General features: G+C 41.4%; 1 long non-coding RNA gene across 4 annotated transcripts in view; it reads right to left on the bottom strand.

Annotated features, from left to right (window-relative positions):
* Nucleotides 1–27,669, bottom strand: part of LOC103663357 — a 154,476-nt gene that overhangs the window by 11,371 nt on the left and 115,436 nt on the right. For 2 of the 4 annotated variants that reach the window (XR_005834383.1, XR_005834381.1), the window contains exons 4-12: nucleotides 27,189–27,462; nucleotides 21,880–21,994; nucleotides 20,548–21,348; nucleotides 19,414–19,498; nucleotides 18,495–18,679; nucleotides 17,816–17,894; nucleotides 16,425–16,492; nucleotides 15,618–16,053; nucleotides 7,039–7,324 (exon numbers count right to left, since the gene is read on the bottom strand). This is a non-coding gene — a long non-coding RNA (uncharacterized LOC103663357). Of the gene's footprint in view, nucleotides 1–7,038; nucleotides 7,325–13,133; nucleotides 13,300–15,617; nucleotides 16,054–16,424; nucleotides 16,493–17,815; nucleotides 17,895–18,494; nucleotides 18,680–19,413; nucleotides 19,499–20,547; nucleotides 21,349–21,879; nucleotides 21,995–27,188; nucleotides 27,463–27,669 lie in introns of those variants that run through there. The other 2 variants (XR_005834382.1, XR_005834384.1) reach the window with 2 other exon arrangements.

Raw genomic sequence — 27,669 nt, 5'->3', positions numbered from 1 at the left:
TGTACTATCAAAACAAAATTTTTAAAAAATAGAATTCTTCTGGAATACTCCATCCTTGAAAATCCTTGGATTCCAATTGGGGAATGCTGCAGTAGACTCACTCAACAATGTTGTGTCGAATTCCCTCATTTTTTATGTCTATAACACCCAGCCCAGGGACAGGACAGAGTAAGTGTTCATGTATATTTGTGGAATAGATGCGTCCCCTTGTGATATCCCATTCGATTCTCTTTCCAGCACATCACGCTGACGTTAGTAATCAGTGGATAGTGACTCTGTTAACTGATCACCTGGACGACAGAGGTAATGTATGGGCACTGTACCAGCCTAAATGATTTCTTGGTACATACCCGTAGGAGACCCTAAGAAAAAGGAGAGAAAAAAGGCTTAGCATATTTTTAACAGATTAGAGGAAATGTTGATTGTCTACAATGAGTATAAATACCACCTCCCAACATACACACACTCCAATTCCATCTCCACTAATTCTGGAAATTAAGTTGTCATATAGGAGGCATGTTCTCATCCCCCAGTAGAGTTAGTCACTCCCCAAGATGGAACTCCCTATCTCAAGACGAGGGAATAGATGCTGTGTGTCAGACATTGTATATGGATTGCTTCGATCATGGCTCTATATCTTCACTTATAGAGAAAGAAAAGTTTACAAAGCTAGGAGTGAGTCATTTGCCCAGGCTCCTTAGCTAGAATATAGGAAAGGAGGACTTTGAACCCAAATCTAAGAGCAGAGAGAATAACAGAATTGTCCCACTGAATGAGGTTGCTTCTCCCCGCAAAGCAGCCTTCTTTTACGCTCCCTAGGACTGCAGCTCTTTGGGGGAACAGTCACGTAACTGCAATCCCTACCAAGAAGACTCAGTTCCTGAAGATGTTTGTTGGCACTTCACTTTCATCCCTACCAGGTCAACAGTGAAAGGACAGCGTTGAAGAGAATGGCTATCTCTAATCTAAAAGCATCAGAAAATAAGAAACTCACTCCTCTGGCCCTCATCATGTAATTCTAGTGTGGGTGCAGTTAAACTCAGTAGTTAGCCTCATGAGAGCGCAGACTTTGGCTGTTCTGCAACTATTTAAAGGTTGCATTCTGGTTTCTGTGGTGAAGTACCTTGAAGTCCTGCTTTCATAAGTGGGTAGGAGTTGAATTGGCACAAAAAATCAAGAAAGGTTATAAGTCTTCTGATCCACCTTTCTCAGGTAGAAGGGGAAGCTTTGAGGCTTACACAGAACTATCTTTGGACCCTCAGTTTCCAAAATTCCCTATCATTCACCCTGCACCAGTCCCCAGGGGAACTTCCAACACTCAAGAAAATGAACAATTTGAATCAGAAGTGGGGGTGGGGTGAGGAGGTTCCCCTCTGCTCAGGATTTTTAACATCTCTCCTCCTCTTGAGGCTACCTTTCTGTTTCTCAACACAGATTGGAAGGGACTGGGGTCCCAGGGTGGGCAGAATGGTTAGAAGTTGCAAGTAATTTAAGTACACCGACCAGAGAAAATTGATATTAAAAATATAAGTTTTCCAAGCTGAAAGTTTAAATTTTTAAAACATAAGCTGTATAAAAACAAGCCATGTTATTTGCCCTGTTATTAAAGGGAAGATGAAATAATAATCTGGGCTCAAAACCGTTCCAGAAGACATAATATTTTCACTCGTTCTATTGTTTGATCTGCACTAGAGTGAGGAAGCACTTCACGGGCACACTCTGCTCAAACAATCTTATTTTCCTAACACTTCCTTCTAATGGATTTCTGCACAACAAAGTTATCAGGACATTTTAACACAGGCTGCCTTGCATGTGGTGAGATGGAGAGACCCTTAAGGAAAGGAGAATGGCCAGGAAGCGAATAGATTTAGGTTGGAAGCAGGCAAAAGGCAAAAGGCAAAAAAAACAAAACAAAACAAACAAACAAAAAAACCCACCACCACCTAGGAAGAGATTCAGAAACGCGGGGTTTGGAGTAGCCCGTCAAGAGCCAACCCAGGAGGACAGACACTCAGTGAGGGAGGTTGGGAAGGATCACAGTCACGATATGGCCTTGTCCTTCCCACCTGCCAGGCTTTCATCTCCTGATAACCTATGAATATGTACTATTCCTATTCCTATTTCATATACCAGGAAACTGAGGCCTAGAAGCTTTGTATGCTTCATTGTGTCCAGTTAAGTAGAAAGGAGAAACTTACACCCTCACTTGGCTGAACAATTATTTATATGCTCAGTTGATAACCCTAACATAACAGAAAATTCATCAGACCCTCACATTCAGGGATGAACGTAAAGAGTCCCTAAATACTTTGAAATTGTACAGGAAATATTATGTGTACATTCTGGGGGCGGGGGAAGTGTCTGAAGGATGTACAGAGTGTTCAGAGGCTGGTTCCCACACCTTCTGCTGGGCTGTATGATCTTGCAATGGCAGTTCATACCTCTGAATATCCATTTTAGATTTCCAAGATCTCTTCCATCTTTAAAATACGATGGTTCTGTTATCTTAAGCATCCTAAGGAATAGCGAAGAAGTATAACAAACTGTCCTTTTGCCTTTTGTGACCCCTTTCCACCTTACCTTCACCCCCCAACTTCATACTCCCACCCCCTACTAGATCACCTGTTTGTATCACTCCCACAACCAGACAAAATATATCCAATTGCCATGTGCATTCTTCACAGCCTTTCCAAACTCTGGTTATATGATGCATGGAGTATGAGTCAGGCTAGGGGGAAAGGGGGCCTCTTTTTAAAGTTTATATGTAACTGTGAGAGCATTCAAGCATGTGCTGGCATGCCAGCCCTGTTGAAAAAAAAAAAAAACTGTTAGCAACAATGTTTTCCTGCTCAAAAGTGGTTGGGGGACATCAGAACCTGAGAGTGGTCTGTGTAATGGGGAAGGGGGTGCATGCTCAGGGGTCCTTGGGGGGTACCATAGCCCACAACCATTTCTCCACCTTAAATTTCTGCTACCAAAAGGTTCTCCAGCTTCATTCCCCTCTGAAGTCGAAAGCTCCAGTTTAAATTCCTTACTCGGAAGGTCATTCATTCTCTCACAGCCAAAAAGCCTGTTTGCTTTTGTCTTCCCACTTGCTTTCAAATGAAAATATCAGACTACAGACCATCTTGCTTTCCCAATGCAAAAATTAATTACATCGTGTCCAGAAGTGAAGGATGTTGGACGTTATTAGTGTATTCTTTGAGAACACTCTGCATTCTGATACCTTTTACATGAATGCGCAGCTGCCTGTTTTCAGCCTGACCTGATCAGTAGTTCTGGATGGTGGGGGGCAAAACCCATGGTCACGTATCATCCACTTCAGCCCCTCACTGTGCTCCTTCAAAAGCACAATGTCAAGTACATTTTTATTATCGTAGAGTGTATTTATTTATTTTCCGGTGTTTGTCGACATCTCCTAGAAGCTTTTAGAATAGGACTTCTTAACCTGCCAGTTCCAGCCGTTTATGTCTATCAACCATTATTTCTACTGCCCTGGGATTCTAATAGACCTTGAAATTAGCACTGCGTTTCTGTGTCGTGTGTGCATGCTTGCCGGCCGTGGCATGCCAAGTACATCAGCTGGACAACAGACTCCAAGTCATATGTGGCCTGGGTACCTACCCCGGCCATGCTGGGCAGGGCTCCAGCCCCGGGGCTGGGGGGTCACATGTGTCCACTAGCTGTTGCCCTAGAAAGAAGAAATAAAGGCCCAATTGTTTGGGGGCAGGGCTCTGCAGACATGGGGCAACAGTGAGAGCTGAAGCACTTTTAGGTAATTTTTCAGAAGTAGATTTAGAGAGTATTTTTTCACCACTTAAGGCACAGTCCGGACACATAATCTCTCCACATTTAGGGTGAGGCAGGAAATGACTAGGCATGAAACCATGATTATCCGAGATTCTCTGTGAGCCTACTCAGAGCCCATCCAGACACAGGGGGCACATCGGGGTCCAAGGCTTTGGGGAGCGAGTGACAGGTTGATTCCCCAGCAAAAAATAAAAACAGAAATATCAGAACACAGTGTGACAGACTGAAAATTTCAAAATGTCCTTCCTCACAGAAGTTCCCAGAAGCCCTGCCTTGGGCACATTAGGGAGGTGTACTCCCTACAGGGGTGGAGGAGACTAGGATGGAATGTTATAAAGTATCACAGGAGTCAGTGTAGTTAGAGGAACTGAACTGTGGCGACAACAAGGCAGGGGCTGACTTTGGGAGCAAATGGACCTGGTTTGAGTTTGAGATCTATCCTTTGAAGATGACCTCTAAGCAGGATTTAACTCCCCATGCAAGGTCTGACATACTCCCCTCTTCCGCAGCCCCTCATTAGGTGCCCCCCATGCCTGTTTTTCTTAGTGCCCCAGGCAGGAATTCCTTCTTAAATTCTCCTAACAATCTGTGTGTACGTATTATTATTGATGCCCATTTCTGTTTGCCTCATGCCACATTTCCATGGAAACACGCAAGCAGTCTGCTTCATTAGATTTGAAGCATGATGGGGGCAGGCATGGTGGGTGGCTCAGTCAGTTAAGTATCTGTCTTCAGCTCAAGTCATGATCCCGGGGTCCTGGGATCGAGCCCCACATCAGGCTCCCTGCTCAGCAGGGAGTCTGCTTCTCCCTGTCCATCTCCCTCTGTGTGTCCGTGCTTGCATGCTCTCTCTCTCTCTCAAATAAATAAATAAATCTTTAAAAAAAAATAGCATTAAACAAACAGATGTTCTCTAAATATTTCTATTTTTTCTGTAAAATGGAGACGAGAATGGAACTTGCTTCAAGTGTTACACATCTGAAGTGATGTCCCACGTTCAAAGACCTCAGAATAATGCCTGGAACACAGCAAACACTCAATAAACTTTAGCAGACATTAATATTCAGAACATCAGTTCATTTCCTCAGAGCTTGTCCTCAAATTAAGAAGTTAGGTGAATCACCTGAACTGTGTGCAAATTTGTGTGTACATTTTTCTGGGAAGAGGATCTTTGATATTCCTCAGACTCTCAAGTAGGGACTATTTCTCCACCCTCCAAAAGAAATTTAGAGTCATTGCCATAGAGACAGATAGCAAATATTAGGCTATATTCTTTACCTAAGAGTCTAGGGACCACAATGTCTAATGTTCACTCTGACTGAACTTGTTTTAATGCTCAATTAAATCTCAGAGTGCTGAACTAAGAACCAGGATACGTGGGCTCTCATCTGAGTCCTTTCATGTTGTGATCTTGGTTAATTCACCCAACCTCTTATTTTGTAAATATTTTTGCCCTCATGATGCAGAGATAATGCAAGTAGGAAAAACTTTAAAAGAAAAAAAAAAACCCTAAAGATAAGAAATATAGAGCTACATGAAAAATACAAGGTCTGTAAGTCAGAAGATCTCTTACTCAGAACATCCTGTTTCCTACTCTGTAAAATAAGTGAGTTAAATTAGATGACATTTAAGATTTCTTCTAACTGCTCTCTGTAATCCAAAGATTGAAATATAAATAGTCTCTGTTCTGGGGATTTGTTTTCTATTTGAGTTTTCACTGTACTAATTTACACTCTTGCCCACATCAAGGACACTATTTTTATTGACCCATTTGCAAAACTGGGGTAGGGGTGGGAAAGTAAGAGGCATGTTCTGCTCTTTGCTGATTTCAATTTCATATATTTAACAGTGTGTTGGGCTTCTTGGACTTGAGCTAAGTAAGGATAGTAAGAGGAACCCAAGAGCTGATGAAGCCAAAAGCATTAAAATTCCAGCTCAAAATATCTACCCATAGGGCCCAGCAGACTACAAATGGCAGATAAGCCGAACTCTTTGGCATGGGAAATTCTGTGTCCTCCTTCCCCACCCCCTGTGAATCTGTTTTGCACACTGAGGTATCGATGTCTTTTACTGCACAGAAGATCCATCTCAGGAAATATGAGTTTGGGAAGAGGAGAAGGAAAAAGAGGCAAGTGGAGGCTATTCACTTTCAATAATAGGACACCTTAAAAATTTTCATACAGGAGGGGTCAAATGTTCCGAATGCTAGGAGACAGAATATGACCCTGCAAGGCCACTGGAAGGAAAGGGAAGGGAAATGGAGCTAGAGCTCTGCAGCATGGACTAGGTTTCTGGAAAACCATCTCCATCAATCAGCCCAGGAGAGCCCAAGGCCAGTCACAAAGGACTGAAAACGTAAGCTTCACTCTGGCTAGCCGGGGCTTTCCAGAGAGAATCCAGACTAATGAATCTAATCACTTCCAGATCACTCTCTAGAGCTCTGCTCATTGTCTGTTCATTCAGCTCCTTCTTCAAAGCCCATTATTTGGGGGCACATAGATAAACTTGATATCGTCTCAGGTAATGACACACCCAAACTTCTCAACCATGAAGACAATTTTCTATATTCTGCTCTGATATGAATCCTATACCATTTCTTTGCTGACGGCCCAATTTCTCAGTGAGGAAGATTCCACTCTGGAAGATAGTTGAGCCTCGAGTGCAATGAAATCACATTGCCTATAACTCACATGGTCTCACTGACCTGATTTCTATAAATAGATAAATTCGTCAAGGAAAAACACAGGACTGAAATCTAAAAGCGAACTCAGGAAATCATTCGTTTCAGACTTTTGCCTCCGGTCAAATTAAAATTTCAATCATCCCTAAAACCATGTCTGTGTTTTTTAATAGAGATTCAGATTAAATAAGCTTCCTTGATAACTTCTAATATATGATCAATTTTTCTGTCACAAGATTTCTTTTTTATGAATGCAGTAGAATAGATGAGAACTGGATAAATCTTCTAGACTGTGGCGGATGTCATTTTACAAATGACAACACGGAGGATTAGAAAAAAAATTGATGACTTTCCTGAGGTAGTATACATTCATTCATTCATCCATTTTTTCATTCATTCAACATTCACTTGGAAAATATTTATCGAATGCCTACTCTATCTAGTCACAGGTGTAGATGCAAAGATGCGGCAGTCTATTACTTTGCTGGGGCTTCTTTAACAAAGTACCACATGCCAGTAGCCTAAACAACAAAAATGTGATGTCTCACAGTTCTAGAGGCCGGAAGTCCGAGATCAAGGTGTCGATGGGCTTGGTTCCTTCAGAGAGCTGTGTGCAAGAAACTGTTCCACGCCTTTCTGATAGCCTCCCGTGCATCGCTGGCATTCTTTGGCAGTCCCTGGTTTGTAGGCACATCACCCGGACCTCTGCCTTCATCTTCACATGACATTCTCCCTGTGTGCATGTTTCTGTGTCCAAATTTCCCCTTTAATAAGGGCACCCGTGATGCTGGATTAAGGTTCATCTTCAGTGTCACCTCATCTAATTCATTACATCTGCAACAAACCCAATTCCAAATAAGACCACATTCTGAGGTACCGGGGGTTAGAATCTCAACACATAAATTTTGAGGAGACAAACTTCAATCCGTAACAAGCAAGAACAAAATAAAATCTCTACAACCAGGGTGCTAACATTCGAATGACAGGAGACATTATGTGGGGTGTGGGGTGTGTGTGTGTGGTGTGTATTATCAGGCAATGAAAAATGCTAGGAGGTAATAGAGCAGGGTAGGGGTACAGTGCAGTGATGGAGTTTAAGGGTAGCGACTTCAGATAGGCGTCTTTCTGACGAAGTGCCTTTTGAGCAGACCTAACTAAAGTGAGAGGCTGAGCCAGGGGAAAATCCAGAAGGAAGCACATTCCAAGCAAGGGTACCGGTGAGTACACATGCTGGGGACCGGACCTCTCGCTGTTGCCTCTCAGGCAAAATGACCCAGGGAGTGTTAATTACGTCGGGAATGATATATCCTGGTACTTATTTCACCACTAGTCCCTAGTCCTTTCCTCTCTCTTTTGGAGATCCATCTCAATAAAGAGTTATTGAGTATCTATTATAGTCCAGGCATCGCTTGGAGCTGGGTGGGAATCAAACTGGGAGTCCTCCTTGCCCTCCTGGAGTACGTTTAGGAGCAATCACTTAATATGAGATTGGATGAGCCAGAAGTCATTATAATTTTTATGTGGCTCTAAGAGCAAGAGGGACCATGCAGCCCCTCGTCTCATGATAGAGCATTAAAACCACCGCAAGGCTCATTTTCCTGGGAGCAGCTCACTTGTTAGAACTGTCCTTTATGTGGAGCTAAATCTGACTTTCTGACACTTACACCTGTTGAACCTAGACCAACACAGAAGAAATATTATTCTTCCTCTTCTACACGATCATTCTCAAAAGTTTGCCGCGAAATTAGAATTTCTATTCATTTCCTCATCCCCTTCCATCAGCACACGTAACCCACAGTCTCTGCAGGAGTTACCTGCCTCTAGTTCTCTCTATTTGCCCAAGTTTTTGAAAAATACTGGGTCTAGGAAATATGGGCTCCATGTATGTTTTGAACAGGTCCACGTTCAGTGGGAGTACTGCTCGGTGTGATATAGACGTGCTTCCATTCATCCAGGCCAAGATTAAATTAGCATTGTGCGTCATCATAAGGAAATGTTGGCTTCCATCAACCATTCAACCTAAAACAAACTTTTTACTTCAACGTTAGACTTTACATTCATCACCTTCGTATTTCATCTTATTGGTTTTGATCTGGCATTGTGTGTCTTGACATTATTTCTAATCATGACTCCGTATCTGTTGCAGTGTGACAGAAAACAGAAGTCCCCAGATTATTCACCATATGACTCTGATTGAGTCATTTGATTTCCCTGAACCTCAATTCTGCTCACTGTAAAGAAAAATGGGGGGTAGGCGTGGGGAGACGGGTGTGGGAACTACTAATAAGTCTTCTTAAAGCATGAGAATCAAGTGTGACAAGCTAGGGGAAAGTATTCCATAAAATAGGACACACTATGCGAAAGTTAGTTAACATTAGTTAATGGTAATAAGACTGGCTTTTCTCCTCAGTTTTGAATCATTGATTCAAAAGTTAACCAGATCAAGGCCAAAATATCAATCGATATGCTCTAGGTTTGTTTTCAACCTGTTGTGAATCTGCCTAAAGGTATTATGACCCAGCCTGTGTATCCTTAGCTTACCTTAGCCTCAAGATCTCATGAGCTATATGTTAACTACAATATGATGTAGTTGTTACTATCAACAGCTTTGGTCAGACGAATCTGGCTTCAATTCTACCTCCGTTACTCACTAGTAATATGACTTTGAGTAAACGACTTGTTCTTACTGATCCTCTGTTTGTTATCTATAACAAGGGAGATAAACTACCTAACTACCTGCTAGAATTATTATGGGAGTAAATGAAACAAGGCAAATAGGGCCTGGCATATAGGAAGTGTTCAACAAGTCATTCTATTTTCATATTATTGTGAAAATTTAATTTTCCTAGTCAATCCTTTGATCTTTTATAGTAGCTCTATTCCAAAAGCAAGAAAATAAATTAAGCCAGCATAACATGATGTTCCTTATAAACCTATGTTCACTCCTAGTAACCACCACATTCCTTTTGTTCATACTCACAAACCATTAGCTTAAAAATCCATTCTTGCTTTGTTCTGGGATGGCCTCTCAGACAAGCTGACCTGTTTATGGATTGTGGAATCTCTCCCTCTTTTTGAAAAATGGGTTGAGATTTGCCTTATTTATTCATCTTTTGGTCTCTGCAATATCTCAGTAACTCCTGAGATTAGCCCTTAGTTCACACATTCAAAAAGGGTATTTTGAGAATCTACTCTTGGCCAGCACACCCCAGTCTTCTGAGCAGCCCGGCATCACTTGCACCCAGTGATGGCAACTAAAACTCATTTAATATGACCAGGCTTTATCTGACTTCCACTCATTTGCATAGAGTGGCAGGCCACTGCCTCCTCGCATTGTTTGTGAATGTGGACAAGTCATTTAACGCTGAGTCACAATTTCCTCCTCTGTAAAGCAGGATAATAATAACTAGTGTGACTACCTCACAGGGTGAAAATACAAGGAGGCAAAGTGTAAAAGAAGAAAAAAAAAGTCCCCAAAAAACAAAGATTCCAAAAAAATAATTCAAGGTGTTATTCGTTCTTACGCTTCTAGCCTGCAGACCACTTTCCTTGCTGCAGAACTTGAAAGCAAAATACGAATTGAATAGTTTTATTATCTGTTATCATTACACCATCTGCCACAGGCAGCCTGGTGATCGCTTCCTTGTTCTTCTATTTTCAAACAGATGAAAATATCTTTTTGTGATCTTTAATGTTTTCAACAAGCCCAAAGTTTATTATGTATTTGTTGTTTATAAATCTATGACATTCTATATTAAGACGCTAACATGATCAGATCCAGCAAAACTAGAAAAAGATGGAGAGATCAAGAATGAAAAAGAAGAGATGGATGGGTAAGAAAACTCTGGCTAAATATAATCTGTGCCATGGAACATATACTTAGCTTCGCTTTTTGGAAACAGTGAAAATCCTGGACTGGGAGGCCACACAAGAGGAGATACACTGAGCTCTCTGGTTAATTACAGGAAGTGTAACAATAGACACACTCTGTCATGGCACTAAATTCTAAGTGGAATCCCTGACAGAGTTTCCCATAAAGGACACAAAACAATCTAATGGAAAGTGTCTCCAACAGCCATTTCACGAAAGAGGAAATATGTTCTCCAAGGGGTCACTGTTATATATGATCCTTAATACAAGATGAAGTTGTGGTGTCATGCTGTCATTCTGTGAGGGTCCTTGGAGAAGACGGAAGGTAATACTGTACACATGTGAATAAATGTTCTTATAACCTGGCTTCATGCAAAGCTGAACATTTTAAAATCCAGAGTCATGAATTAATGATTGTGACCAGTATGTGCTTTCCCTTATCGTGTGTTAGCCAGCCCTTGACAAGTGGGGAGGCTGCTGATATATCGAGGCTGACGCTAGACTGGAAATCAAGAATATGGTTTTTCTGTCTTGCTGACGCGATGAAGGGCTCCAAGCTTTAAGTAACGGGCGTGCCAGTGGCAATGATCGATTTCAAAATGTAAGGTCGTCTCGCCTAAAAGGGAGCCATCCCATCACCTTCAGGGAGGTAGACAATCAAACCAAAATTTCTCATGGAAAATAGTTTGGAACGTGGTGAGAACCCCAAAGAAGGACTTAAAACCAGGCAGTTCTGGGGCGCCTGGGTGGCGCAGTTGTTAAGCGTCTGCCTTCGGCTTGGGGCGTGATCCCAGCGTTCTGGGATCGAGCCCCACATCGGGCTCTTCTGCTAGGAGCCTGCTTCTTCCTCTCCCACTCCCCCTGTTCGTGTTCCCTCTCTCGCTGGCTGTTTCTGTCAAATAAATAAATAAAATCTTTAAAAAAACAAACAAACAAACAAAAAACCCAGGCAGTTCTACATCATAGAGCATGGGCCAGCAAACTGCGGTTCCCAGGCCATATACCCCTGCCGATTGTTTTGTTTTGTTTTTAAGATTTTATTTATTTATTTGATAGAGAGAGCACAAGAGCAAGAGAGCACAAGCAGGGGGAGCTGCAGAGGGACGAGAAGCAGACTGAGATCATGACCCGAGCTGAAGGCGGACACTTAACCGACTGAGCCACCCACGCACCCCACCACCTGTTTTTATAAGTAAGGTTCTAATGGAATGCAGCCACACACGTTGGCTTATGGACTGTCTATGGCTGTTTTTTCACCACAGTGGCAGAGTTGAATAGTCACAACAGAGAACACATGGTCCACAAAACCTAAAATATTTATTATCTAGCCCTTTGCAGAAAAAGTTTGCCAACCCCTGCCAGAGAACAGAGAGTGAGAATTCAGGTTTAAAGTGGCTTGACAGCTATGGTTATGTACCCACCATCAATTTTCACTATAAAATGGTGTAATATAGTCCTTGTAAATGCTTTTATTTTAAGCACTGCAACATCATAAAGGGCTCCCCGTGATGAATTAGCTCACAATTCACACCAAAACAGTAACTGAATTAGGCTTCAAGTAGTGAGTTCAGGGGGTAAAAACAGACATGTGCTTGGACTGCCTTTTCTGTTTCACTCGAATTTTAATAATTTAATGGCACTTTTCTATAAACAATGTATTTCCCCCTGTTCTAGGGAAGAGATGAATAGACATTCTCTTCTAAGCAGACACTGAGTTTATTGCCATGAACAGCATGGCTACAGATCAAGCTTGCCCTGATTAGTGCCAAGAAGGAAGGGCTGCAGATGAACGTTGCTGAAACCTAAGTCATTGCTTTTGGTGGGTCTGATCTACGGTCATCCTGTACAGCTGGTTTGTCAATGGTTTCTGCAAGTATAAATTCTATAGCTAGTTTATATCAGGCACTACATCAGGAAGCTGTGTTCCTCAGAGACACAGATTTCACTGATGTTTTACTGATTTATTTTCAATTCAGGCAAAAATGATTGTTGCGATGCTCAATGTCAAGATCTTTGGGGCCTTGATCTGGCAAGGCACTGCCCTGAGAGACTCAAATCACATCCTAGGGGATGTTGTGGGGGAAGTTGACTTAGAGCCCCCCCCCCTTTTTTTTTTTTTGGTATTAACGACACGAAAGCTCAGGGACCGCTGCATAGCCAACCCTGGTGAGGGTGAGGGACCTTACAGACAGCAGTCAGCCTGACCCACTCCTGGCTTCCTTTAGTTTCTGAGTCTCGTTCTCCCCTTGTTCTCCTTTCCTCACCCCTTATTTTTCACTTTATTTTATCTTGCGTGGTATTAATCGGGAATCCACCTTAAATCCGTTCTGGAACAAGACTTGGTGTAAGTAAACAAGTAAAAATGAACTCACCTGTTGAACGGAGTTATTTAGTATTGTCCCCCTGAATACTGAAAAAAAAAATCTGCTGGAAACAATTCTTTCCTTCTGGCATGGTAGCTCTGAGGTTTACTTCCAAATAGAAATTGCTCAGGGGCGCCTGGGTGGCTCCAATGGTTCAGCAGCCGACTCTTGGTTTCAGCTCCGGTCATGATTTCATGGATGGTGAGATCTAGCCCCCTCCAATCAGGCTCCACACTCGGTGGGGAGTCTGCTTGAGAGTCTTTCCCTCTGTCCTTCCCCCCACTCTCTCTCTGTCTCCTTTTTATCTCTAAAAATGAATAAATAAAACCAAGAAAGAAAGAAAGAAAGAAAGAAAGAAAGAAAGAAAGAAAGAAAGAAAGAAAGAAAGAGAGAAAGAACAGGTGCAGGGGTTTCTGGCTGCTCCTGCAGGCACGTGATGTTAGGACTGTGCATCCGGAGAGAGGCGTATGCTCGCGTTGCCATCTGTGATGGCGGGAAGGTGGGTAACCCAGTGCCATTGCATCAGCAGCAGAGAGATCGTCAATGGAAAGGGCCAACGTCATTTCTTCAGTCTCTCTGGGGGGAAAAATGTCTTGGGAATTAGTGTTTGAATAGTGCTCTACAATTTGCAAAGAAGCTTATACATATGGCATCATATTCAATCCTCACAATAACACTGTTAATTTGGTTTATGACACTTTGTTTTCAGTGGAGGGAGTGGAGACTCTCAAAGCCAAGTACAGTGAGTAGAGGAATGAGCATTGAAGCTTCATCTATGAGGCCATGTCATACACTCTATTTCTCCATGCTTTCCCCATCCCTTCAACATATTTCTTATCATTTGATCTCAGCACGATAAAGTCTGGAAGGCTGCTATGTGATACGTCATTGTAAAAGGCTTTGGAGTTAGACCTGAGATTAAATAATAGATTTTTCATTTTCTAGATGTCTCTTTAAGTCACTATATTAAGTTCCTAAGACAACTGTAACAAATTACCACAAACAGGGTGGTTTAAGCCAACAGAAATTTATTCCCTTACAATACTGGAGGCCTGAAGCCAAAACCAAGTGTCTGCAAGGCCACAATCCCTCCAAAGGCTCTAGGGAAAATCTGTTCCTTGCCTCCTCCAGCATCTAGGGGCTCCAGTCGGTTTTTTTGGCCTATGGCCACCTCCTGTCTCTGTTTCCTCTTTGTCTTCTCCCCTGTGTGTCTATCTTATAAGGATATGTGTGACCCATTTAAGACAAGCTCTTCCTCTCAAGATCCTTTGCTTAAGTATATCTTTTACCATATAAGGTAACATTCACAGGTTCTGGGGATTAGGATATGAACATACCATTTTGGGGGCCACCATGCAACCCACTAAAGTCACTGAGCCTCATGTTTCCCTTCCATTAAAATTAAAATAGTATCACTTATCCAAAGGGTTAAGATTAAATAAGATAATTTAAATAAAACTTTCGAATATATAATAGATACTCAGTAGAAGGGGTTCACCCCTTTTCCTCATCAGGAAAGCAGTCAATATAATCACACTACTTTTGAGATAATTTCCCTTATTTGTCCCATTGGAATAATAGCCAAATGTATACTCAAATTCCCCCATTCTTTCATTTTCTCTTTAGAGTCCTTTTCCTAATAAGCTATATTCCAAATAGCAGTACACTTTTTGAATTCTATGTTATCATGAACTATGATAGTGCCTCTCAAACATCTGCCATGAAGGATCGGTTTTAATTTTGTAAAATAAAATTAAAATGTTGTGATGACAAAAATTGCTATAAAAGTATCCAAATACTTACTTTGATCTTGTTACAGACCAATAACAATTTGCCCTTGTCTGGGACATCATTTTGAAGATTAAAAATGTGAACATTAAAAGTGAAACACTTATCAAGTACTTCAATTTTATCAAAATTAATTTTCTAAAAGATAGTCAAATTCTCTCATTCCTGCAAAGGATTACTTCATACCAACATTTAACCCTAAAAACATAATATCTATATTTTTCCTCTTCCAACAGGGTCTGAGTGGTATATTTTAATGACAGTAAATTGGTTGACTTCTTTTTTGCTTGACCTTTGTTTCCATCTAGATGCATACTTTCATCATACATAGCACAATTCTATTTCCCTTCTACCCATATCAGTTTTTTAATAAAGTACGTTTTTCTCTTGATAATTTTAGTCTGAGCTTTATCCCATTAAACCTAGTCCTCTCAATAACATTGTTTATTTTTTTTGTTTTAAAACTTTGAGTTCTTTTGCCTCCTCCTTTTCTGTGTTGACATATATAGTCTCCTAAGATCACAAATATTATTTTCTGAGAGAGAGAGAGCAAGCAAGTGGAGGGAAGGGGCAAAGGGAGAGGGGGAGAGAGAATCTCAAGCAGGCTCCATGCTCAGCATGGAACCTGATGTGGGGCTTGATCCAATGACCCTGAGATCATGACCTGAGCTGAAATCAAAAGTCTGACGCTTAACTGACCGAGCCACCCAGGTGCCCCCATACATACTGTTCTTAGTGAACATCTCTATTATTTGTTGAATAAATGAAAGGGTGATAATTACTAATGACCACCTCCACTATACAAACCCTTTCTCTGGCATGCCCACTGTCCTTATTACCTACTTGGTAGTTGGTCTTGGTTTTTCTCACTGCCCTTTAGCCATTCATCTTTGTTAAATATGTTCTCCACTTTGATCCAGTGCCCTTTTCCATTTTCAGTAGTTCATCCTACTGACAGTCCTATCATGTTCCAGAAGACAAATTCTTTCCTTTAGATACCTTCTACATAACCAGCTATTACCTGCCGCCTTCTTCCAGAGTCATGACCACAAACGGAAGAAGACAAAAAAAGTCCCACCCAACCTTAAATGTTTTCCTTTTCCTACCTGGTCCCAGAGATGCAGATCCTGTGATGACAACTTTTGTTCCCACAGGAACCATCAGAGTAGCAGGGATCGGGTGAGGTTGGTGATCCTGGCAGGTCCTCTATCATAGCTGGACGCCTGCTCTGAGAAGCTGGAGCATGTAGACCCATGACCACACCAGGTTTATGCATGACCACCTCCTCCCAACCAGCGGAGAGTTCACTATCAGATAGTTATGATATGTGTGTTTTTATTTGATTAAGAGTTCCATCATTTTTTGAATGCTTAGGAATCTCTTGGAATCTCTCAGAGGCTGGATAATGCCTCTACTTGAATATGTCTGGAATTGCCCTCCAGGAGAAGAACCTCATAAAGCTTCCATGCAGCTTAATTTCCTCTTGCTCATCCTCAGCTGTGTCACAGTTGTCACAGTCCTTATAGGCTCCAGATAGTCAACCTTCGAAAAACAAAACAAAACAAAAAGCTGTGCCCTTCTACTCTATGTCCTATGATTTGTTTCTTTCCAGGGTAGGCTCTGCCTAGGGTATTCTACAGAGCACAATGTGACTCACCCACCTCCCCCCTTTCTTGTTATAGCCCAGAATAAGTACACAGGCCCTTCCAGTTTAAGACAGTATTATTTATTACTATGGAGAAGTAGATGGGTTAATGACAACAAAATGTGAAACAATTACCCCCAAAAGTCAAGAAATCTAAGAGTTTTCCTAGCTATTTTCCTTGGCATGTAATTACTGACTTCCTTTCTATCTAGTATACTTAGAAATGAGGGTGAGGTTTTGTGGATTTTTAGTGTCTTCCACAACTTACATCCTAATATCCGTCCCTGGTGTGGGGCTTCGCAGGTTGATCAGTCTGGCATTCCTGTGGGGCCGTATCTGGGGACAGAGAATAGAAATATCTAAAGATTCCTTCACTGCACTTCAGTGAATTTGCAGGTATGTCTTCACTCTTCCTGAGACTATCCCACTCTTCCAGCCCTGCAAGCCCTCCTTTTTGTCTGTCCCATTACCCCAGAGAGAAAAGTGTCTTCCTTCTAAACTCACTGAACATTCATCCCCTGGAGAATCCCTCTCCTTCCTTGACCAGTGGCCCTATCATTCACCCTTCTGGGAAATCTGCCCTATGCAGTGCCTGCAACACACTCAGAGGCCAGGTAAGATGAGTTCTACTTAAAACCAGTGCTTGCTTCTTCCCCTGCTGTTCTCAGATACGAGCCAGTGCAGCTTCTCTGAACTTGGCTCTTGTGGCTCCCATCACCTTATTAGTAGCCAGGACGAGCTACCTAATTTACAGGGCCCAATGTAAAGTGAACTCGTGGGTCTCTGTTCAAAAATTATTAAGAATTTCAAGACTGCATTAGGACACCACAGACCACATGCCAGGCCCTCTGACTACAGAATTCCATGCGACTACACAGGCTGCACTCCCAGGAAGCCAGCCCTGCTAGGAGCATGTCTTTTTCTGGAATCTTTTTCTTGGGATAGTCTCCAATTTTGTGCACCCTTCTTTGCCTCGAGGTATCATCTTTGGCTAAATTCACCATATTCATGTTTCAGATTGTCAGTTTACGGTAAAAGAGGTTTGTTCCTCAACTAGTCAAAAATCTAGCCCTACTCAGGTCAGCTTGTTGGTTCTACTCACCCCCTAAATTGTCCGAGATGACCCACAGGGGTGTCCCATTCCCAGGGAAGTGACTGTTTTAGAATTAAAATTCTATAATATAAAAAATAATTTCAGCCATTCATTAGTCACTTGTTGTGACACTATTCTGTATCCAGCTTGATGCTAAGGATACAAAAAAAGAGAACACCTACCCTCATGTAGTTCACAACCCAGTGGTGGTAGGCACACTCAGAGAAAGGGATAGAAAACAACTAGAGCAATGTCCTAACAGAAGGATGCAAATATAAAAACCAAATCAAAGAGAAGAGTGAATAAGCCTAATTCCTACCAATGGGAAATCCACTTAATTCATCACATCTACTTGTTGACAAAGATTTCCTTTCTCCTCCTCCTTATTTTTTTCATCTGACTTATTTTTTGTGTTAGTCCTCGACACATCCTTCTCACAGTGTGGAGTATACAGACGTGTTCCTCAAGCCCTTTCACCTTCTCCTTTAAGCAAGAAGCCAGGTATAATTACCACAAACATTGTTGGCCAACCCCTCAAGCACAAACGAGACATATCATCTACCTACCCTGCCACAGATTGCAGCAGTGGCTTTGCTCTCAGTATTTCTTCACCTTCTAGATAAAATAGTAGTGCTTCTGAAATGGCTGTAGAAGAAAGCTCCTTCTTAGAAAATGTTTTTATATACCATGGATCATGCTATAAATTGGCCATGTCCTTCTGCCCTAGGTATCTACAGTAAGTAAGAGGGGAGGTAAATTGCTGGCACTCCAGGAAACTTCCCGAACTCCACAACCAAAAGTTTTGGACTTCAATAAAGCAACAGATATGGAAACAGCTTTAGGAAAACCTCCTCAGATCCTACTGGCATCACAGTCAGTCAGTGGACTACTTTTTTAAAAAGGTGCTGCATTTTTCTACTGCATTGCCTAGGCCGTCAGTCTTCATAATCATTCTTTCTCCCCCAGGAAGGATCTCTGACCAAGTTACAATGACTAAAGGAATCATCTTGGCCTTCCTCTAGAGAGGCTGATAGCCCAGCTACAGGAAAGAAAACGCTTCCACCCACCCACCCCCACCCCCAATGCCCCCACCCCCACTGTCAGCTTCAATCCAAATGCCAGAGTCCACAGTAGAATGACTTGGAAGATAACAGAGCAACAACATGCCAGCAAAAGGACTCTTGGGTTTGGGGGTTTTTTCGTTTGTTTTTTGTCTTTTTTCAGAGGCACACTCTGGTCAAGCACCTTTCAGCCACCTACATTAGCTGTCCTCCATCAACCTCCAGGATCAGTCTCACCCATGAATGGCTCATGAATAAGTGGTCACTTATGTCCTAAACATCGAAGGGTGTTAAGAAACCTCTGCTGCTTTGAAGTTTCATCTTCACTTGCTTCCCTTGATTCTTGAAATTCCACCATCAGAGTCATTCCTGCAAGTAATGATATAATTGATTAGATTCTTTCCAGGTGATAGCTCGCCAGATCAGATTGTGTTAAGGGGAAAGTGGAAAGAGTATGAAGGTTCAGTGTGCTGACGGGAGAGGAATTTCCATAATAGAGACAAAAGCTCTGAAAGGGAAGCCTGTATCCCAGAAAATAATTTACAACTACACTTAGGGCCAGAACCACTTCTATCCCACCAAGAACTTGTTCTGATCCCGTCAGTTGAGGTTGTCTTGACTCAACACCTTATAAAAAGACCCCAACTAAAGATCATAGGAAAGCTCAGGCTGATTCTATTTATTTCACTGCACCTGATACAATAGTGTGTGCGTATACTTGATCCCCTCAGCCTGAACAGTTGGCAACTGGCTGAAATTCAGGCAATACAGTGAGAAAAAGAAGACACTTTGCTCATCCTCAGGATTCTTAGAGAGATGGGTTAGCCGAAGGCAATGGCCTCCCCCACCTCTAGTTGGCAGACCACTGAAAGAGTTAGTATTCTCTGTGCATATTTACCTGTGCGGATAGGCAGTAATGCTAGACGTTAAATTAGCCTTCTCACCTACTGGAAGCAATAGGTTTTAATGGAAAAAAGCATGGATTTGGAGTCACGTAGATCTTCCTAGTGCTGCTATTTATTACGTTTTTGACATTGGTTAAATCACCTAAGCCCTCTGAGCCTCTGTTTCTTCATCTGTGAAATAGGGATAACTATGCCTACCTTGTAGGGCTGTGGGGAGAGTATACACGGAGCCCGGCAGACCACAGGCTTTCAACAGATGCGGTGGTCTTCCTCCATCAGTTCCCTATTGGGGTGGAGCACATGAGATTACAATGTTCTGCACTATTAAAGTTGTTCATCCTAACCCAGAAAAAGAAACCTTTTTAAAACTCTTCCTTGCACCTTAAATACTCTAGTTTAACTGTCGTCTCACTATCTCAAGAAGTTATGTCCCCCAAGATCAGAGAATGAATTTGAAGCTTCTATTTTTTAACATAAGCTTTTTTTTTTTTTTTAAAGATTTTTTATTTATTTATTTGACAGAGATAGAGACAGCTAGCGAGAGAGGGAACACAAGCAGGGGGAGTGGGAGAGGAAGAAGCAGGCTCATAGAGGAGGAGCCTGACGTGGGGCTCGAACCCGGAACGTCGGGATCACGCCCTGAGCCGAAGGCAGACGCTTTAACCGCTGTGCCACCCAGGCGCCCCTTAACATAAGCTTTTGATATGACCTCTATGCATGAAGGTAAATGCAGCTCTCTTCCACGTGAAATGAGAAACATGGGTTATGGTACATATTTACTTAGGTTCCCCAAATCAACTATTCTAATGTAGTCTAAGAATTCCAACAAATGAATTTATAACGTTCTTGCAATGTCACTTTACTGCACTAGGAACATCAGAAGAAAGAAAGAAAGAAAGAAAGAAAGAAAGAAAGAAAGAAAGAAAGAAAGAAAGAAAGAGAGAAGAAAAGAAAAAAGAAAAGAAAAGAAAAGAGGGAGGGAGGGAGGGAGGAAGGAAGGAAGAAAGAGGAAAGAAAGAAAGAAAGAAAGAAAGAAAGAAAGAAAAGAAAAAAGAAAAGAAAGAGGAAGGAAAGGAAAGGAAGAGAAGGGAGGAAGGGAGGGACGGAGGATCCTATCAATTTATTGTGTGAACACCAAAATAATACTTAATATTTCAGAGAAACAATAGAAAAGTATCCTGACCTTATGCCTGCAAAAATCCCTTCCCCAAGAAGGTCTAACTTATTTATGCAGTTCAAAAAATAAAAAAATGTGACTATATTACAAGCCTCTAAGGCTTTCTCAAAACAAAAATTATCCATAGCCTGGGCTCAAAAACTAAAAAGACTTACCACAGGCTTCAGATTCCTGAGGTGGGAGTTTTCCATAGATCACAGGGAACTGATCATGCATAGAAAGGCTGACACAGCAAGGGTCACTAAGGAAAGGAAGAGAAACACAAGGGAGAAATGAAAAAGAAAGGAAGAAAAAATGCTACTTTCTCTTTTTTGGCATATATAATTTCTATGAAAGAACTTCTGAAGTGCTCAACCCTAGGTAAATATTCAATCAGGTAATTAGTTTTGAAAAGCTTTTCAAATTCCAGATAATAAGGGAGTTGGGCAAAATGGTGTTTCTTTGGGGCCCTCAATGAGAAATAATAAATTCTTGGTGATTAATGGCACTTATGTGCTCTTGGACATTAAAAACATTTTCTGCTCTTGAGTCACAACGGAAGCTACAGCTTGAATTTTATTGTTCAATTTGCCTTTTCCTTTCCTGGGTGAGCCAGCCCTGGATTTAGAAGTTGAAAGTTTCTGGAGTCAGCAGGACCCCAAGGGACTGAGAGCTAAGCTGAGCCAATGAGGATAATGCCAAAGATTATCTACCCTCCGTGAAAATGCGGGATTCAGAAAAGAAAAAGAAGGAAGAGTGATTATAAAGACTGACAGTCTGTAACTTAGACAACATTTCTTGGCAAGGTTGGCAAATCTCGTTTTAAAAAAACAAACAAACAAAAAATTTCCTGGTTCACAGTTGCTGAAGCTCTTCTTTTTTTCCATCTTTGGCACATGGTCAAAGGACAAACCGGTGTCTTCGCAGAGGCCTGGAGAATGCATGAGTCTTCAGACCCGGTGCAGCAAGGCTCGCAGCTAAAAACAGAGGGTTGAGAGTTAAGAAGCTTTCAGGGGTAGAAAGGAAAAGACTGATTTTTGCTCAGTCAAAAATTGGTTTGTCAGTGTTGACATGTTTTTCCCTGCGTCCTTAAAGAAGTTCCCCAAATTGGACCTTGGGCCTTATCTAAACACTAAACAAGACTATCTTTCTGTAAGGTTCTTCAAGCACATTTTAGTTACGCTTTACTAAACCATCCTTGTCATTTTCCCCAGTCTTGGCAGTGACTGAAAACAGTGCAAAACTCGAAGAATTTCCCGGGAACAGTTACCCATATCGAAACCTAATACAGTTTTGCCAGTCCTGTAATGTGTTTTCTCTAGGCTTAACCTCCCCATCTGTAAAATGGAGAGAACATCTAGGTCCATAAAGACCACAGGTACAAGGTATCCAATTTACAAAGACCGGGAGCTAAGACTCTTCAGCAATCTGAAAGAAACAAAAACAAACAGGCAAACAAAAAAAAAACATCTCAAGGGAGTACTGGATTATGGTCTCAACTCTCCCACCTCCTGGGACGGCCCCATCCAGGAGTTTCGATGAGGTCCACGGGGGAAGGTGCTTCTTCTCCCGTTGGGTAAGTTTACTGAAAAAGCGGGTACTTTTTCTCCGTGTCCCAATTTCCTGTAAAGGATAAAACTGTAAAACAAAAAGTAATAAGATCCAAATCTTCCTGCTGGGGACTTGATGAAGATGAATTAGACACTGACACTCAGGAAAAGATGGAAGTCTCTCCATGACAGAGGCCAAACTAATTCAAAATGAAAATCATCAATTTGAGTGTGCTCACATGTTACTTAAAAATCAATGAAGAAACAAAGTGAGGGAACCCTGAAGCCATTTTAGCACCCCCGCTTTTGCACTACACTCTAACTTAGCAGCCTTGAAATCTCTTGGCTCTGAAAACCCAGTCAATCATCATTAATAATGATATTTTTATAGCACTTTAAAAATTGGAATTTCCAGAGCCACTTTGATAGATGCCCTGTCACTACCTTGCCATTTGCGTAATTTTTTTCTGAGTTGTTTTTTTCCCCTGTACTTAAAGAATTTTTTAACAGAGAAGAGGAGGATTTTTCTTTTGATTGAAAAATTCATAAGCAATGGCAGAGCTTGTCCTTGCTATGAATCCCTTACTAATGAGCAGTGTAATTTAGCGATTGTACAAGGACTTTCAACTTTAACGATTCTAGAACTCGAGTTTACTTAAGGAGTTAAAACAAATGCCTGCCTTTTGCCTTCAGATCTGGAATGAGAGTTCAGCGAGTTTGCACAAAGATGAAAAAGATTAGAAGCAAAAGCCAGGTTGTTGTTTTCTCTGATACACAAACATCTCGAGCAATTTACCTGTTGTTTATCTCACTATGAACCTTAGGAATTACTTAGTACCGCCAGTGTGACTTGCCCAGAAAATTCAGAATATTCCTTCAAAATATTTTAATTCATTAAGTTGTAAATAAATTAGGCAAATTCTCATCTGCTTCTGGCTTTATTTATCTGCTCATTTCTTACACACACACACACACAAACACCCCCCAAACAGCACTGAGTATTCCTTGCCTTTGAAAATGCAGATGAAATTTCTTATTTCTGTTTTAACTTCCACAAAACTATTCAAGCTTATGAAATACGTAGGCCGACTCCAACTTTGAAAGGGAACTTAAACAATTCACGTTTAACCTCTGAGCCAACAAAAGTCTGAATTTTTTCAGAAGTTTGTATTTTGGGGGGGCTCCCCTCACCCCTTGTAGCTTCTTTTATTCTTTGCCTCCAAAACTCTGCACAGGAATTTTTATCACCACTGGGGGCTTAATACTGGTGGTGAAAAAAACGAGTTCCTGTCCTGGTGCTGAACTAAAAAGGAATAAATGTCTTGGATGTATCAGGTTTCTTTGTCAAGCAAACAAAAATAAAGGGATCTAGTTCACTGGAATAGTTGCAGTGCTCATTAAAATTGATGACTTCGAAGATTCTGTGCCTCTCTTCCTTTAACCAGGGCCATCAGCCAAGAATCTGCTGTGCTGTTAAAGACATCATGTTATTGGGGTGTTGTAAAACAGACCACTGCTGTTGCCTTTGCTCACCCTTCATGTTTCAGTGTGACAGCAAGAGAGGCCTGGGGGCACTGGGAGTGGATGGGCCTCGCCATTTGGCCAAGGGCCGCCAGCAGAATAGATGTATGGGACTAAGACGCAACCTGGTATATTTTAGCCATGAACATCAAGTTCGAAAGAGAAAGAAAAGGAGCTGGATTAGCATGAGGCGGAGTTCGGTTTTTCTTAGAAATGTGCAACTCTGCAAAAGTGTGCCTTTATTTTTGGCACAAATTGCTATAGCAAATTACATAGCTTATCAGATGTGGGTTTTTGGGCTCCGTGGAGAAGCCACTGCAGGGACTTGTTCTCTTTGTTGTTTGTTCCCAGTTGGGAATTTGGGATAGATCAGTGTCCTCTCATAGTTCAGGAATAGGCTTGAATAATAAGTGCTAACAATATTTGTGATCCAATTAAACTCATATTATTACAATTGACCAAATTAGACCTTGGACTTACAAGAGATTTCCATTCTGACCTAAGGGAAGTAAGATACAAAGTTTGAAACTCCATGTCACAGATTAGCCAATAGGCCCATGTAAACTTTGGGGGGAGTGAAGAGGACAGAGCAGGGCAGGAGGTCAATCCCAGTGAATGAGGAGTTTCAGAAAGAACATTCTCAGATCTTCTCACCAGCCCTCTCTCACCTTTATTTCTTAACCATCTATGTAGATTCACCCTCATATAGCATGAGAACCCAGGGAGAATGTCACTTTTGATATTATTTCTATTTACTTTGTTGCCAAAAATGGAGAATAGATTGAAAACATAATTTTAGAAACAGAAATTTTCCACTAGCTAACATAACCATTGAGTATTCACGTGTTGTTGGTTTATTCACCCATTTATACCAAGATAAAGCACATACCAGGGGAATGCAAAAGAAGTATAAAGATAGGGTTCAAGGAGGCCAATTTATTAAAAGTACAACGCAAGGCAATAGGTAAGCAAGTGCATCACACCCAGGAGCACAGTGTCGAGGGTAGAGGGAAAAGTCAATGTGGAAGAGAAAGGCTTAGTAAAGAAAGGAACAACTCCTGGGAAAAGATGAGTCTTAATTGGAAACTTCAATGCTACATAGATCTTCAAGTGCTTTTTCACGTTGGAACCCTTTTCTTCCAGTGAAATCTTGCACAGAAATCCAATGTAAAGCCGTAAGAACAGAGCCCAGCTCTCACCCTCTACACTTCCCATACTCCTCCCTATGTTTCCCCTCCCTTCAAGGTTCACGATTTGAAAATCATGGACTTCAAGAAATAGCAAGTTAATGAAGAGAAGGAAGGCAGCACTAGGTGTGGAGAACAGCACAAGTAAAGCTGAATCAGGAGGTAGTGAGAGAAATGTTTTGAATGAGTCCAGTGAAAGCATTTAGGCAAAGAAATCTGCCTGAAGTTGATTCCATAGGCTTTAGCGGACCACTGACGATACTCAAACTGGAGAGTGATGTGATAGAATGAACACCGAAGAATATTAACATGGCAACTCTATGCTGATGGTCTGCAGTAGACAGAGTCCAGTGAGGATGCAATTGGAGTAATCCGAATGTCAGAAATAGAAGGCCCCCAACAGAGCCGCAACTTTAAAAATAGGGGTGCAGCCAATAGGTCTCAGTGACTGATTAAATATGGGAGTAAAGGAAATACAGGCTTGAAAGTCATTTTTACTGAGGTATTTATATTATTCACTTGTAAGAATCTGTAGTTTGTCCATGGCCTTTATCTCTAGTAGTCATTATACGTTTGTGTGATTATTTTACTAGTACGTTTCTACCCCTGGACTATAATACTCCATGAGATTGGGGACTCTGCCTGTTTGATACTAGAACTTAGTATAATCGGTATAAAACAGACACTCACATTTGTGAAATTAAGAAACTCAATAAATGGGGCGCCTGGGTGGCACAGCGGTTAAGCGTCTGCCTTTGGCTCAGGGCGTGATCTCAGTGTTCTGGGATCGAGCCCCACATCAGGCTCCTCCGCTATGAGCCTGCTTCTTCCTCTCCCACTCCCCCTGCTTCTGTTCCCTCTCTCGCTGGCTGTCTCTCTCTCTGTCGAATAAATAAATAAAATCTTAAAAAAAAAAAAAAAAGAAACTCAATAAATGATGGTGTCATTGACTTTATTAAAAGAGCTAGAGAAAAGTAGTTGAGTTCGATTTTTATCCTATTTTTCTTGGATGAGGAAAATAGGTCTAAATTCAGATTTCTTACCCCTGCTTACAATATGGGGCTGAAGAGTAGTTGAAATGTCAGTGACGGGTGTAAAAACTGGGCCATCAACAGCAATGAAGCCATGAGTATGAATTAGTTTACCCAGAGAGAGTGTGTGTTTAAAGCCAGAAGAGCAGAGAGAGCTTGAGGATTCTCATGCAAAAGTCAAATGGAGAACCGGAACAGTCAAAATTAAAGAATATTTCTCTGAGGGTAAATTTGGAATGGTTTGCCATACACCCACACTTTGAGACATTTATAAACTATAACAGGAAGAAATCCTCTTTTAAAAAAGTTTAAAACATTAGGAATTTTGGAAGTGGGGATAAAATGTACAATTAATCAAGAGGAATCCAACCGATTTTCAGTCTCTATCAGAATTTTTTTATTGTATTTGTAAAATATGACCGACCACCTTACCCCAAATGCTCATGGTGTCCCTGCTGAGAAGAGTGGCCCAGACACAGAGCTTTTGCTTTGCTTTGCTTTTTTTCTCTTTTCTTCTTTTTTTCCTCTCCTACTTTCCTTTGATAGCAACATATAAAACTTCTCTTCCTTAGAATTATATAAGCCACATGAAATTCTCAAATCTCATTTGCTGATCTAATTTTGGTACCATTCCACCTAAATCTTCATGTTCATTGTTGTTTTCATTGTCGATGCCCCTACTGTTGTGAGTTGTTGTTTTGTTTTTAGAGTTTTTGTTTCGTTCTCTTCTATTCTTTGGGTGATAGAAAGGAGAGAGAGAAAAAAATGTTTGAATGACACATACTGTGATTCCTTTGCAGTCGAAGAAAGTGCCTGTATCCCCTGTCCATTCTTACTTAGACCATGAGACAAACAGATCTTTCTTTTTTTTTTTCTTAAAAATAGCAATAGCCCCAAGGACATTACCATGACAAAGTTACAATGTGAATTTTCTTCTATTTTTTTTTTTTCTATTTAGTCCTAGGAGAAATTATGCATCTTTTACCCAGAAAATAAATAGGTATGGATTTTGAATGCTTCACATGCTAAGTGCTGTAATTCATATAAAAAATGTAAATGTTAAAATTCTGAAGGTATTTTAAGGTGAAGTCTAATATGAATAGCAAGGAGTATGAGAGAAGAAGACTCTGGGAAGAAAAAGACATTGTAGCCACCAACAGTATTTCTCGAGCAGAAGCCGCACAGGCACTTTGTGGTTTCAGGTCTAAACAGTGGTTTTGTTCCAGAGGAAACACCAAAGTACCAGAACCTGAGATGGGTCCAGGGACAATGCAGAGCCCAAATGATTCTCTGCTAAATCTGGAAGCTCGGCTTCAGAGACTGTGACTCTGCTTGAAGCGACCTCCAATCCATAAAGGCCTTTTGGACTTTGTTCATTTATTCATGTCCACAAAGCTCTAAGCGGTCACCTGAGACACGTCGAGCGTGGTCCTAGGCCACAGAAGTAAAGAGTCCCAGTCCCTGGTCCAGGGAGCTCACGCCGGTGGGAGCTTCTCTGGAACCACCCCCAACGGTCTTTCCTCCTCACCTTCTGAAAGATTTGGCAGTGTCTGACTGGAAACAGGTGGCTCTCTTTGTTGCTATCAGTTGTGTGTAAGAGCACATAAAAAAACTTATACAGCTGTGACTTAATCTCATTTTCCAAGATTGTCACCATGGTTTTCGTATCCCCTTATATTTTCTCTTCACGTAATTCCAAATCGCAGATGGAGCCAACTCGCCTCTCGGGGTGCTGTCTGCCCAAACACGTAGCAAGAAGCAGGGAGCATCCAGAGGTCCTCCTCCAGAACACTGTGAAAGTCCTGAGGAGAAAGAATCATCAGTCATGGGGCAGAGAAATCGTCCAACTTACACCAAGAGTCAGGCTAAGGAGGAATAAGTGGAGACATACATTCCATGAATTAAAAAAGAAGACGAGCAAGAGGATTAAAAAGAAGAAATCATTGAACACATCATGCCTGCTTTGATAGAGCAAGATAAGAATACGATGGGTAACCTGACAGGCAAAC

This window comes from Ursus maritimus, unplaced genomic scaffold (genome assembly GCF_017311325.1).
Source record: "Ursus maritimus isolate PB19 unplaced genomic scaffold, ASM1731132v1 scaffold_13, whole genome shotgun sequence".
NCBI lineage: Eukaryota > Metazoa > Chordata > Mammalia > Carnivora > Ursidae > Ursus > Ursus maritimus.
This window is presented reverse-complemented; position numbering and strand designations above follow the sequence as displayed.